Source organism: Phascolarctos cinereus, unplaced genomic scaffold (genome assembly GCF_003287225.1).
Source record: "Phascolarctos cinereus isolate Bilbo 61053 unplaced genomic scaffold, phaCin_HiC Scaffold_726;HRSCAF=1367, whole genome shotgun sequence".
Lineage (NCBI taxonomy): Eukaryota > Metazoa > Chordata > Mammalia > Diprotodontia > Phascolarctidae > Phascolarctos > Phascolarctos cinereus.
This window is the reverse complement of record NW_027556098.1, coordinates 342,467,084-342,477,735: the sequence shown is the minus strand read 5'-3', so window position 1 is coordinate 342,477,735 and position 10,652 is coordinate 342,467,084. Positions and strand designations below refer to the sequence as shown.

The following is a 10,652-nucleotide window of genomic DNA, read 5'->3' as shown; positions in this document are numbered from 1 at the left end:
ACTTGATGGGCCTCTGTGTCTCTTAAACTCCCACGGTCATCTCCAAGGCTGGACATGTTCACCTGAAGACAGAGGTCCAGTCTTCTCAGGAAACACAAAGTGGCGCAGTGCCTGGCATGCAGTAAATGCTTAATAAATGCTTGTTAACCAATCCCCCTCAAAAGCCAAAGAGGGAAGGTGGGGGCAGGTACAAGCTCATGTGGTTGAGTCTGTGATACACATGGAAGCAGCTGTCACATGGCTAGGGCATCCAATCCTTCACCCTCTCACTTGGAGTTTCAGAGTTATGCCACCTGGAGAATCAAAAAAACACTGAGTCAGGAGCTACCTGTTCTTCTAACCGATGTAGCCCCTATTCCCGTGCTATGGTCACAGGGCAGGACAAGGGCCAAAGAACCGTGTCACCTGAAAATACCAAGTCTGGTCATTGCTAGGTCACTATCATATATATAAAATACATATGTGTGTATTATATCCAAGAGGCACAGAGGGAGGTCATCATCTGTGAAGCATCCAAATGCTAAATCATCTATGTGACCAGTTGGAAATAGGCAGGGAATATTGGCAGATGCCCTATCCCACCCCCATTACACTTACATTTACTTTGCATACTTGTATATTCTAACTGGGTGCATATTCTTTGCTTCCTCAATAGTATGTAAACTCCTTAAGAGCAAGGTACTATTTCATTTTTCTCTTTGTACCTCTAAACATAAGCACAATTCCTGGAACATACTATGTGATTAATAAATGCTTGACGATTAATTGGTATTATCTCCCCTATTTGATTGTTAGTTCCGTGAAGGCAGGGACTATGTCTCTTATTCATCTATATGTCCTCCACAACACTTAGCCTTTATCATAGTGCTCAGAACAAAATATTTGCCATATACACCCTGTATATTATTTCCCATAATCCTTAGACCAACCCTGTGAAAGTGTTTACTACAGGTATCATAAGCCCCATTTTATACATGAGGGAACCAAGCCTGGCAGGTTAAGTGATTTGCTCACAGTTACACAGCTAATAAGTGTCAGAGCTGGGATTTGAACCCAGGTGTCTCCTGACTTAATGTTCCTCATTCCGGCCCGCATTCCATTACACTTAACTAACTCTCAAAGGATGTGCTATTCTTTAAGGTTCCATTTCCCACCTTGTGTTCCAGTATACTAAGGTTTGTCAAGATCTGTCAACACTGAGCAGACATTCATTTATTCAACAAACATCCGTGAAGTGCTTTCAACATGCAAAACACCGGGAAGTTCAAAGATCAAATAAGGCATTGTTCCTGTCTTCATGGAGATTACAATCTAGTTAGGGAAAGTGAGATCTCACTGTGGGACCCATAGTTTAAGAAGTGCTGAAGGGGTCCTGAGTGGAAAAAGTTTAAGAAGCTGCTAAACCTTAACGGGTGAGCAGGATTTTCATAGCCATAAAGTAGAGTGAAAGAGGGATTGGAGAAGATATTCCAAGCATGGGGAACCACATGAACAAAGGGAAAAAAGTGAGAAAGTACAGAACATCTATGGGAAATGGAAAATAATGCAATTTGGCTGGTGATCAGAAAATGCAAACACCATGTATAGGAGAAGACAATTCTGGAATGATAGACTGTGGAGGCCTTGAATGCCAGAGGAAGGACTTTGAACTTTAAACAATAGGGAGCCATTGCAAGGTTTTAAGCAGAGGAATAATGTGGCTGGATCTGTAAATGGGGAATATTCTACTATAAGGTATTAACTGCTTCTCTTTTTCAAATTTTTTTTGTCATATTTTCTTTCACCAGTAGTTTTCTACATTGGACAAGTATTGACACAAACTCTAAGCAACTTTACCACATCTCCACTTGAATAAATTGTTCTATTTTTTTAAAAAGGTGATTAAATAGCCTATGACCACTCCTTTTATTATAACGTTTGGGGACCCATGTTTCATTTTGACCACCACCATTTTGTATTTGTATTTTTCAATACTAAGTGTATCTAAATTAATTCATTTCCCTCTATTAGATTTCATAGATCTCTGGGACATTTGTGATCACCTACTCTAGCCTCCTTATCGTACAAATAAGAAAACTGAGGCCCAGAGGAATGAAATGATTCATGGGAGTAATAAGTGACAAGAGTCAAGACTAAAACCGCTCTTACGTTATTACTTCTCCTCACCTGACTTCTTGACATCATTTGGAGAGTTTCCAGTTTCACCTCTCCTAGTGCTTTCCTTTTCTCTAAGCTCTTGATTGAGAGGACCTGCATGTTAATCCCTCTCTGTTAGTCTCCATGGCTTTTCCCCCATTTCCTCCACAGAGCTCCTCCCTTTGGCAACTAGCATCAGCTGTGGCATTTTCACCCACAGCCGCTATCGTCATTACTGTTCCTTTTAAGGCAAAGTGGATTGCTAATGATTTTATTCATCCTTGTTCACTCTCCTCTCCTTCTGTTCCTTCTTTCAATGATTAAAAAAAAATTCTCCTTTCATTCGCTTTTATTTTTTTACCTCCTGCAATTAATGTAAGTCCCTCTCACTATCCTTTTCCAATTCAACAGCTTCCAGGTCATAAAAGTGTTCGGCCACAGAAATCCATTAAATATCTGCTGAGGTGTGCAAGGGTTTTGGTCTACATTGGTAGAGGCATGACCCACAATAAGACTGTGAATCTTCCTGCAGGTATTCAACATAAATTTTTTAAAAATTTTATAACTATATTTCGATGTAATTGCTTTCCATTGTAGTCCTATGTATTTTATTTCACTTAAAAATATTATTTTAAAAAGGGGTAAAGTCTATCAGACTGCCAAAGGATCCCCCCACATACACACACACACACATACACACCCCCATATTCTAAGGCACTGAAGTATGCTCAACAGGTAGGCTTTGTTTCAAAGCTGCAGAACATGGAATCCAGGAGACTAGGGTCAGGAGTCTGGCCAAGAGGCAGAAGGTTGCAGCAACGTGGCATTCAGCTGCTGACAAACTGCCTTTGGAGTATGCTCTTAACTAGCCTTCAACATAGCAGCAGGATAAGAATCTGCCCCCAGGCATCATGTCACATTTGAGCCATTTCATCAAAGTCTGGGAACTTGGAGTTTACTGTCCTTAAAGGCCCTGGGCAAAGTCTGACTCAGTTGCCCTGTTGCCTCTTTCTTTTTCTACCTATTATTATTTATCCACTTGATTTCACTGTTTTGCTGGAGTAAAAATATGATTCTCTTCTCTTCGGGTTAGGCTGTGTTATGTTGTGCTATGTATTTCTACCCAGTTCCTTGTGCCCATTTTCCATAGATGAAGCACAGTAGCAAACTTAATTGTTACTTGGTCCAATTGTTACTTGGTTACAGTAGACTCAGGCATCTTCAATTCTCAAGGAAAGAATACATCAAATGCTTTCCTTGTCCTTTTTGCTGTCCAAGCCTGAGGCAGTCAATCAGTGTTTATTGAAAAGCTGCTATCGGTAGAACTCTGCTCTGGGTAGCGGTTTATATTTATTCAATTGATTGATAAATATTTGAGTGCCTAGTATGCATAACACCTTGTACTAGGTAGTACGAAGGATACAAATGTAGCATTTGAGGTTCTCATGGACATGTGGGTCCTCAGAAACATAGCCCTGGACTTGAGGTCAGCATCGATTCAAAACTCTGTCAAGAGCTCCCCCTGATATATTCCCTTTGTCTAGGTTAACCAAAGGATACATTATGGTAAAGCAAATGACATTATAACAAAAAAGTGTAACTAATCCTAGGTGACACCCATCTGACCTGATGAGAGGTACCCTAAAACTCAAGGGAGGCTAGAATTAAGGAAGCCCTCCTTGACCAAGACACACAGACCCATTAGGAAGTTAAAGTTGAGGTAAAGTTAGTTTATTATTGCCAAGTAAACCAAAAGTTCAGCAGTGCTCAAGAATTTCCATTAAGGTCCTTGTACTCCTATGACTGGCTAAGTCAGTCAATAAGCAGTTAGGTACTTACTATATGCCTGGCACTATGCCAAGTTCTGGAGATACAAAGGAAGACAAATCCCTTCCAACAAGGAATTTACATTTAAATGGGGGAGATAACAAGTAAAGAAATAGGAGGCATAGAGAATATGTGGAAGGTAATCTTAGAAGAGTAGACTTGAGAAGCTGGGAAGACTAAGAACAGTATCCTATAGAAAGTGAGACCTGTGCTGAGTCTTTAAAAAAAAAAAAAAGCAAGGGATTCTAAAAGAAGGAGATAAGGAGGAAGAGCATTTCTGAGCACAGCCAGAACAGAGGCATAAACAGAATAGACAGGAGTGTTGTGGATTGAGGAACAGTAACAGGCTAGCACTGTTTGTGTTAGAGTATACAAAGAACAAAGTTTAAAAGGGCTGGGAAGGTAGAAGGGGACCAGGTTATGAAGATCTTTAAATGCTCAACAGGTCCCAGAGGTATTTGATGCTAGAAGTAACTAGAAACCCCGGGAGCTCAGGGAGCAGAGGAGTGAAATGGTCAGTCATTTTTAATCTTTACAAAAATCGTTTTGGCAGCTAAGTGGAGAATGCATTGTAGTAGGAAGAAACTTGAGGCACAAGGCTTTTGTCATAGCTCAAGTGACACCTGATGGTAGTTTGACTAGGTTTGTGGATATGAGAGTTGAGAGAAAGGGACATACAAGAGATGTTGTGAAGATAGGAACCACAAGGTTTAGTAACAGATTGTATACATGGGGTGAAGGAGAGTGAGGAGTCAAGTGTGACACCAAGGTTGTGAGCCTAGGTGACTGGGAGAGTGCTGTTATCCTTGCTAGAAATAGGAAAGTTGGGAATAGAAGAGAGTTGATGGGGGAATGGTAAGATCTGTTTTACACATATTGAGGTTGAGAAGCCTGCAGGACATCTAGTTCAGAATGGCTGTTGGTGACACGCAGGAGTCCTATCTTGCCAGTCCTCCCAAAGAAGGTAAAGAAGTTTGCAGTTGGCCTTTAAGTAGATACTGAGCCAGGTATCCAAATTCCATCATGTGAGCCCTTCCTCCCACAGAAGGTCACAGAAATCCATATTTACTCTGGGGTCTCATTTCTCCCTCAGCCTGAGTTTATACATGTAGACTTTGGGGGTGATGCTGAAGAGAGCACAGGGGCAAGGTGGTATTGATTTATATAAACCAATTATTATAAACTCTGTGTATGTATGTATGTGTGTGTGTTATGTAATAATAGCTTTATCACTGTTGTATACATGGACCAGCCAGGCCATACTTGGTGTCATCAATGATGAGACATTTGGTGAAGACAGCCTGATCTCCATGGCAGATGCGTAACTGGCTCTCTATTTTGCCTGAACTGGAAATCCAGTTCAGCTTTGCTCGTTAACAGAATGTCGCCTCACCCAGGAATTCTTATGGGAAGGAAGCCCAGGAATGGGCTTTTGCTGAGCTGAGTTCCCAGAACCCACGCTTCTGGTTCAAGGTGGAAGAAAGACCAGAGGGTAACCAAGAACTGTACATGGCATATCTTCAGTTCCTTGTCACCCCTTTCAGCCATTCCAGGCAGCTTATCTTCTCTCTTGAGGTTCTCTTTGGTCTATTCACTTTACTCAGTCTCCAAAGACTATAGGGTTGCAGTCCCTAGTTAAACACTGTTGTCTTAGGTTACCTCACTCTTCAGAGACCTCTTACCCAACATAGCTGGATGGTGCAATGGCTAGAATATTGGAACTAGAGTAGGAAACCCTGAGTTCAAATATGACCTCTGACACTTACTGGCTGTGTGACCTTAAGCAAGTCACTTAAGCTATGTTTGCCTATTTCCTCAACTTAAAATGGTGATAATAATAGTGCTTAACTCACCAGGTTATTGTGAGGATCACATAAGATCATATCTGTGAACTGCTAAGTACAGTTCTTAGTACTCCTAGGCACTATATAAATGCTTGATGCTGCTCCAACTACTGCTATCAGTGGATTGCTGCCTCCATCCTCAGTTTGGGTTCAATTCTAACCCTGCTCACTTTTAAATTATAGATGGTAGATAATCAGATTTCCTTTCAGTATCAGACAGGGACTCCTTCTTTGGTCCCCTAATTCTCCCATAACAGGTTGTATGGCTGGGAAGGTACATTTAAGCTAGATTGTGTGGAAAGTTGTCACATGGAGGGTCAAAGGATTTGGCCTTTATTGTCTGGGCACTGGGGAGAGCCTTTAAGAGATCTGGGACAAGCAGGGAATATTAATCGGGCAGCCACGTGCATGATGGAATGGACAGGGAGAGATGGAAGACACAGAAACAAGTCCAGAAGGCTGCTTCAGTATTCAAGGTGTGAGGTGATGAAGGCCTGAACCAAGGTGGTGCTCATAGAAAAAAAGAGGTAGATAGGAAGAAAGAATTTGCAAGAGGTTTTTTTGTTTGTTTGTTTGTTTTTGTTAAATGGTCTGAGTTCCTTAAGCATTCCAGATCCAGGGACTTATAAAAGGGGTAGGGAACAAATTTGTTCTGTGAAGTTTGGATTCAGTCAAAGGGACACACTTGAGGACCTAGAGGGCCATATGTGGCCTCAAGACCCAGGTTCCCCATCCCTGACTTATAACAAAGACTTGGGAACAGAAAGTAGCAGATTAACAGGCTTAAATGAATACAGTATAAATTGTGTATGCAAATTGGCACAAGATGGTAATGACTGCCCAGCCTTATACTTAGTTAAACGAGAATACGGCAGTGTTTTTTCACCCCTGAAATGATGCCATCTTTGGCAACCCTTCCATTCCTAAGTTAGCTGTAAGTAGCCCTTATCCTCAGTCTCTGTAATGGCATTACTCAACAGCTGGTAGTTATCATTTCTTCCTCTCCAGATCTGACTTCCAAAATAAATCATAAATTTGCCTCTTCTGAAGCTTGTGTCATACTCTTTGATCCCTAACATTTGAATCCCTATTAAAATGTCTCTTGGAGTCATCTCTAGTGACATTACGGTAAGGGTTCCCACAGAATAATCCCACTTGATCTTGCCTTTGAATTTTATTTGGATGATGAATTGTCGTTTGAATGTCTCTGTGATCCCTCTTCTGGCCCCCAGAGACTCTGTGTTGGTCTCTCTCCCTGCTTCCCTGCCGTCCCTCCCACTTTCCTTCAGGGATAGGGGAAAATCAAAGAGACTGCCCTACAAGGGAGAGCACTGTCTACCTTCCTCATTCCCCCTCTGCCTCATACTTCTCATCCCCCATGTCCTTGCACCACTTCCTTTACTACCTGGTCCTTGTACATGTTCCTGCTCCAATAGTAACTCCCATTTCCAGACCAAAATGCTTCCCTCAGAGCTGTCCAGGCCCGCAGCTGAATGAAGAAGGAATGTGAATATCCTCTCCTACCTCCACCACATAAGGCTGATGCTCCAGGATGAGCCCATGCTTTAGAGCAGGGGATTTTAACCCTTTTGGTTTTTTAATGTCATTGGCCTGAAATCTATGCATACCATGAAATGCACAGGATTGCAAATGATACCAACTATATTAAAATCAAGCTACCAAACTATTAATTTAAAAAGTTCAAAGATTGCCTCCCCCCCCACCCCAGGTTAGATAAACTGTCACTCTCTGACACTATGCCCAACCCCTGCCCCACACCTTGTTTTCCTGACCTTGCTCTACATGGCCTGCCCCTGGGTTCATGCCTTTTTCCTCTTGGACTCCATTTACCATTTTCAGGTTAACCCTCTGGATGTGGGCCTTTGTGAACTCTTGGTTTTGACCTCATCCCAGCTTTCTATTTACCTGCTGGGATGTGTGTTTGGACTATGCTTCTTCCCCACTTCCCTGTTTCCTGAGCTGTTACTTGCTCCCAAAATGTGACATGCATTCTACACCCCACCCCCAAAAAAGCTTCTCCTTCCTCCCCTTTCCCCCAGATGGGAGAGGGGACAAGAAACTGATAACTATAGCCTTATGTTACAGATAATGTGAATGCTATCATGTATGTCCATTTTACAGATGAAGAATTCAAGGTCGGGAGATCTTAAGCGAATTGGCCAGGATCACCCAGCTGGGAAGTGTCAGAGCCAGGTCTCTGACTCAGTGTTCTTCCCACCCCACCTCTGCCTCTCTTCTGAGGCTCCATTGCCACTCTGAAAGTGCAGCTGACATTCAGTAAACTTGAGCGGATCTCCAGAAGAAAACAGCTCCCGGCACTTCACCAACTGGGCCTCCTGGTCAGCATGCCAAGCACCACTCAGCTCCTCCCTCTCCAGGCCATTCTCCAATTCCTCTGTTACTTAACTCCTTTCCACGTTCTCCCTTCCCCCATCTCCTCCAGCCATTTCCTGCAGTGATCAGAGCTTATTCATCTTCTCCACTTCATGGTTGTGCCCTTGGCTGTGGGTCATCAGGGGCATGGGACAGCACAAAGTGCTGATGATGACATCGGAGGACCTGGGTTCAAATCCCACCTCTGAAGCAAGTCACTGAAAAGAAGTGGGCCTCATTTTCCTCACATGTAAAATAAGATGATTGGACTAGATGGTTTCTGGAGTCCCTTACAGCTCTAGATTGAGGATAATATGACATTTAGGAGGCAGAGGCATTCATTTTATATGCATTTTACATTTTACAAAGACAATGTGAAAAAAGAAAACTGCTGAACTTGGGTGCCACAGGGCTTGAGTTGGCCATTTACCACCTCTGCGAGCTCAGGAAAATAATTTCACCTCTCTGGGACTCTTTTCTTCATCTACAAAATGGCCTTCCAGGTCCTCCTAGAAAAGAGATTGAGATGTCAGGGCTGGAGCTAGGCAGGGATGCGCTGGAGCCAGCTTGGTCGAGCTTGGAAGCAGATGGTTAAACTTTTAGTATGAGTATTTACACCTTGGAAACTGGCTTGATTTGTTATTTTGTGGGTCGTCTAGACTTAAAAAAGTGATCAAGAAAATGCTAATGATTCAGATTAAATTTAAAAGTGGAGTATACAATTATTAGGTGGGGAGGAGGGTTAAGTTGTTACACCTTTACCCACATACCCCTGGAACTAGGATTCAATCCCAGCCCAGCCTCTTTTTATCTACATACAAAATCAACCCTTCCCCTGTCGTGCAGAAGCAAAATCAGAAAGTGCAAAAACGCTAAGAGTAAAGCCCCAGCTCCGGCTGCTTGCCTGCAAGCTGCAATTCTGTGGTGCCCTTGACAGCTCTGAATGCCCATCTTCCAAGAGCAGAATGCCTTAGTAACTCATTGCTGCCCCTTTCAGCACCTTTCACCTGCCCCCCACCCTATTCCCTTAAACCATGGATTTTGAATGCAAAAGCTTACAGTGATATGGAAAGAACATACAGGCTGCCCATCCTTTGTAACTGAGCTTGGGTTTTCCTCCAGCATGGGAGAGCTCTGCTATTCTTCATGGAGGAAGCTTATTTTATTAATTATATTTTAATTAATTTAATATTTAATTTAAAATTACAGTTTTTGTTTTTGTTTTTCACTACAAGGTTCCTGACAGAGTCTCACCTGCCTCCCCATCTGGGGAGAGGGGAGATTCAGGTGAGTTCTTCTCCATGTGACCTTTTACAATTAACTACATTTCCTTGTATCCAGCCTGTCCCATCCCTGGCACACAAGGCAGCAAGTCATCTCCTCCCCTTGCTGGAATGAGATCCCAGCTCGCTTTGAGTAACAGATGCATTTCACTGACCTGCTCTAAGGCTTACCGAGTGTCCAGGCTCCTGAAGACATTTAATTGAGGTTAGGTCGTGTGGCCCAGGTCACCCAGCAAGCTGGCAATAAATCCAGGATTAGAGCTCCCTGCCCAACCTTGTTTCCAGCCTGTGGCCGAGCGCCCTGAGCCAGACTGCCCCTCCCCATTTTTAAATATAAGAACGCTGACTTCATGAACACACATGACAGCTCTTTTTCAGTTTCTCTTGGCAGCTTCCTCCAGTAAGCTTTAGGGACAAATTTGGAAATTTTGCCAGGTTCTCCCCACTCCACCCTTTCCGGGGCTATTTGGGACAAAAAATGTTCAGTAAATCCCCAAAGAGTCACAAAAGTATAACCTTTGGTTTGCCCAAAAATAAGCAGAAAATCACAAGGGCCACAAAAGACCTCAAGTGGTTTTCTATTAACAGCTGGCATTCATAAAGTGCCTTAAAGTTTGCAAAGCGCTGTATCTATGTTATCTCATTCGATCCTCACAGCAACCCTGTGAGCCAAGTGCTATTATTATCCCCACCAGGTTCAGTGTCTGAGGCACAATTTGAACTCAGCTCTTCCTGACACCAAGCCATAGGTTCTATCCAACATACCATCTAGCTGTCATTTCCTGGTCTAAAAAAGCTTCCACGGTGGGCAAACTGTGGTAGGCATGGTTGGTATGGTGACCTTTGGAGCTAGCATGCTTACTTGCAGTTTTGCAGAAGTGAGAAATCTGTTTTCCCACAGACAGAAAATAGTTGTAGGATGGGGCACCCAGGCAGGCTCAGCAGTCCCTTGTTTGTAAGGCTTTTATGGCTTGGGGGGGTAGAGATGGAGGGGGGAGATTTTGTGCACTCTACACATCTGAAAGGTCCTTGGAATAAATACCCAGACCCTGTAAACAACACAGAAAATAGTCCCAGCAATGACAATGCTAGAAAACCAGTAAGCAGAACAGCTGCAACATTGAGATCAAGTTGGCTTTGGGACTGTGTTGGTAAACCATGGAACTTA

At 42.9% G+C, this 10,652-nt stretch overlaps 1 long non-coding RNA gene across 1 annotated transcript; it reads right to left on the bottom strand.

Moving 5' to 3' along the window:
* Positions 1-3,845: 3,845 nt before the first annotated feature.
* Positions 3,846-9,846, bottom strand: LOC110196607 (uncharacterized). Its single transcript, XR_002321266.2, has 2 exons — positions 9,656-9,846; positions 3,846-8,710 (listed from the first exon to the last, which is right to left on the bottom strand). It is a non-coding gene; the product is annotated as an uncharacterized LOC110196607 (long non-coding RNA).
* Between the last annotated feature and the right edge of the window lie 806 nt (positions 9,847-10,652).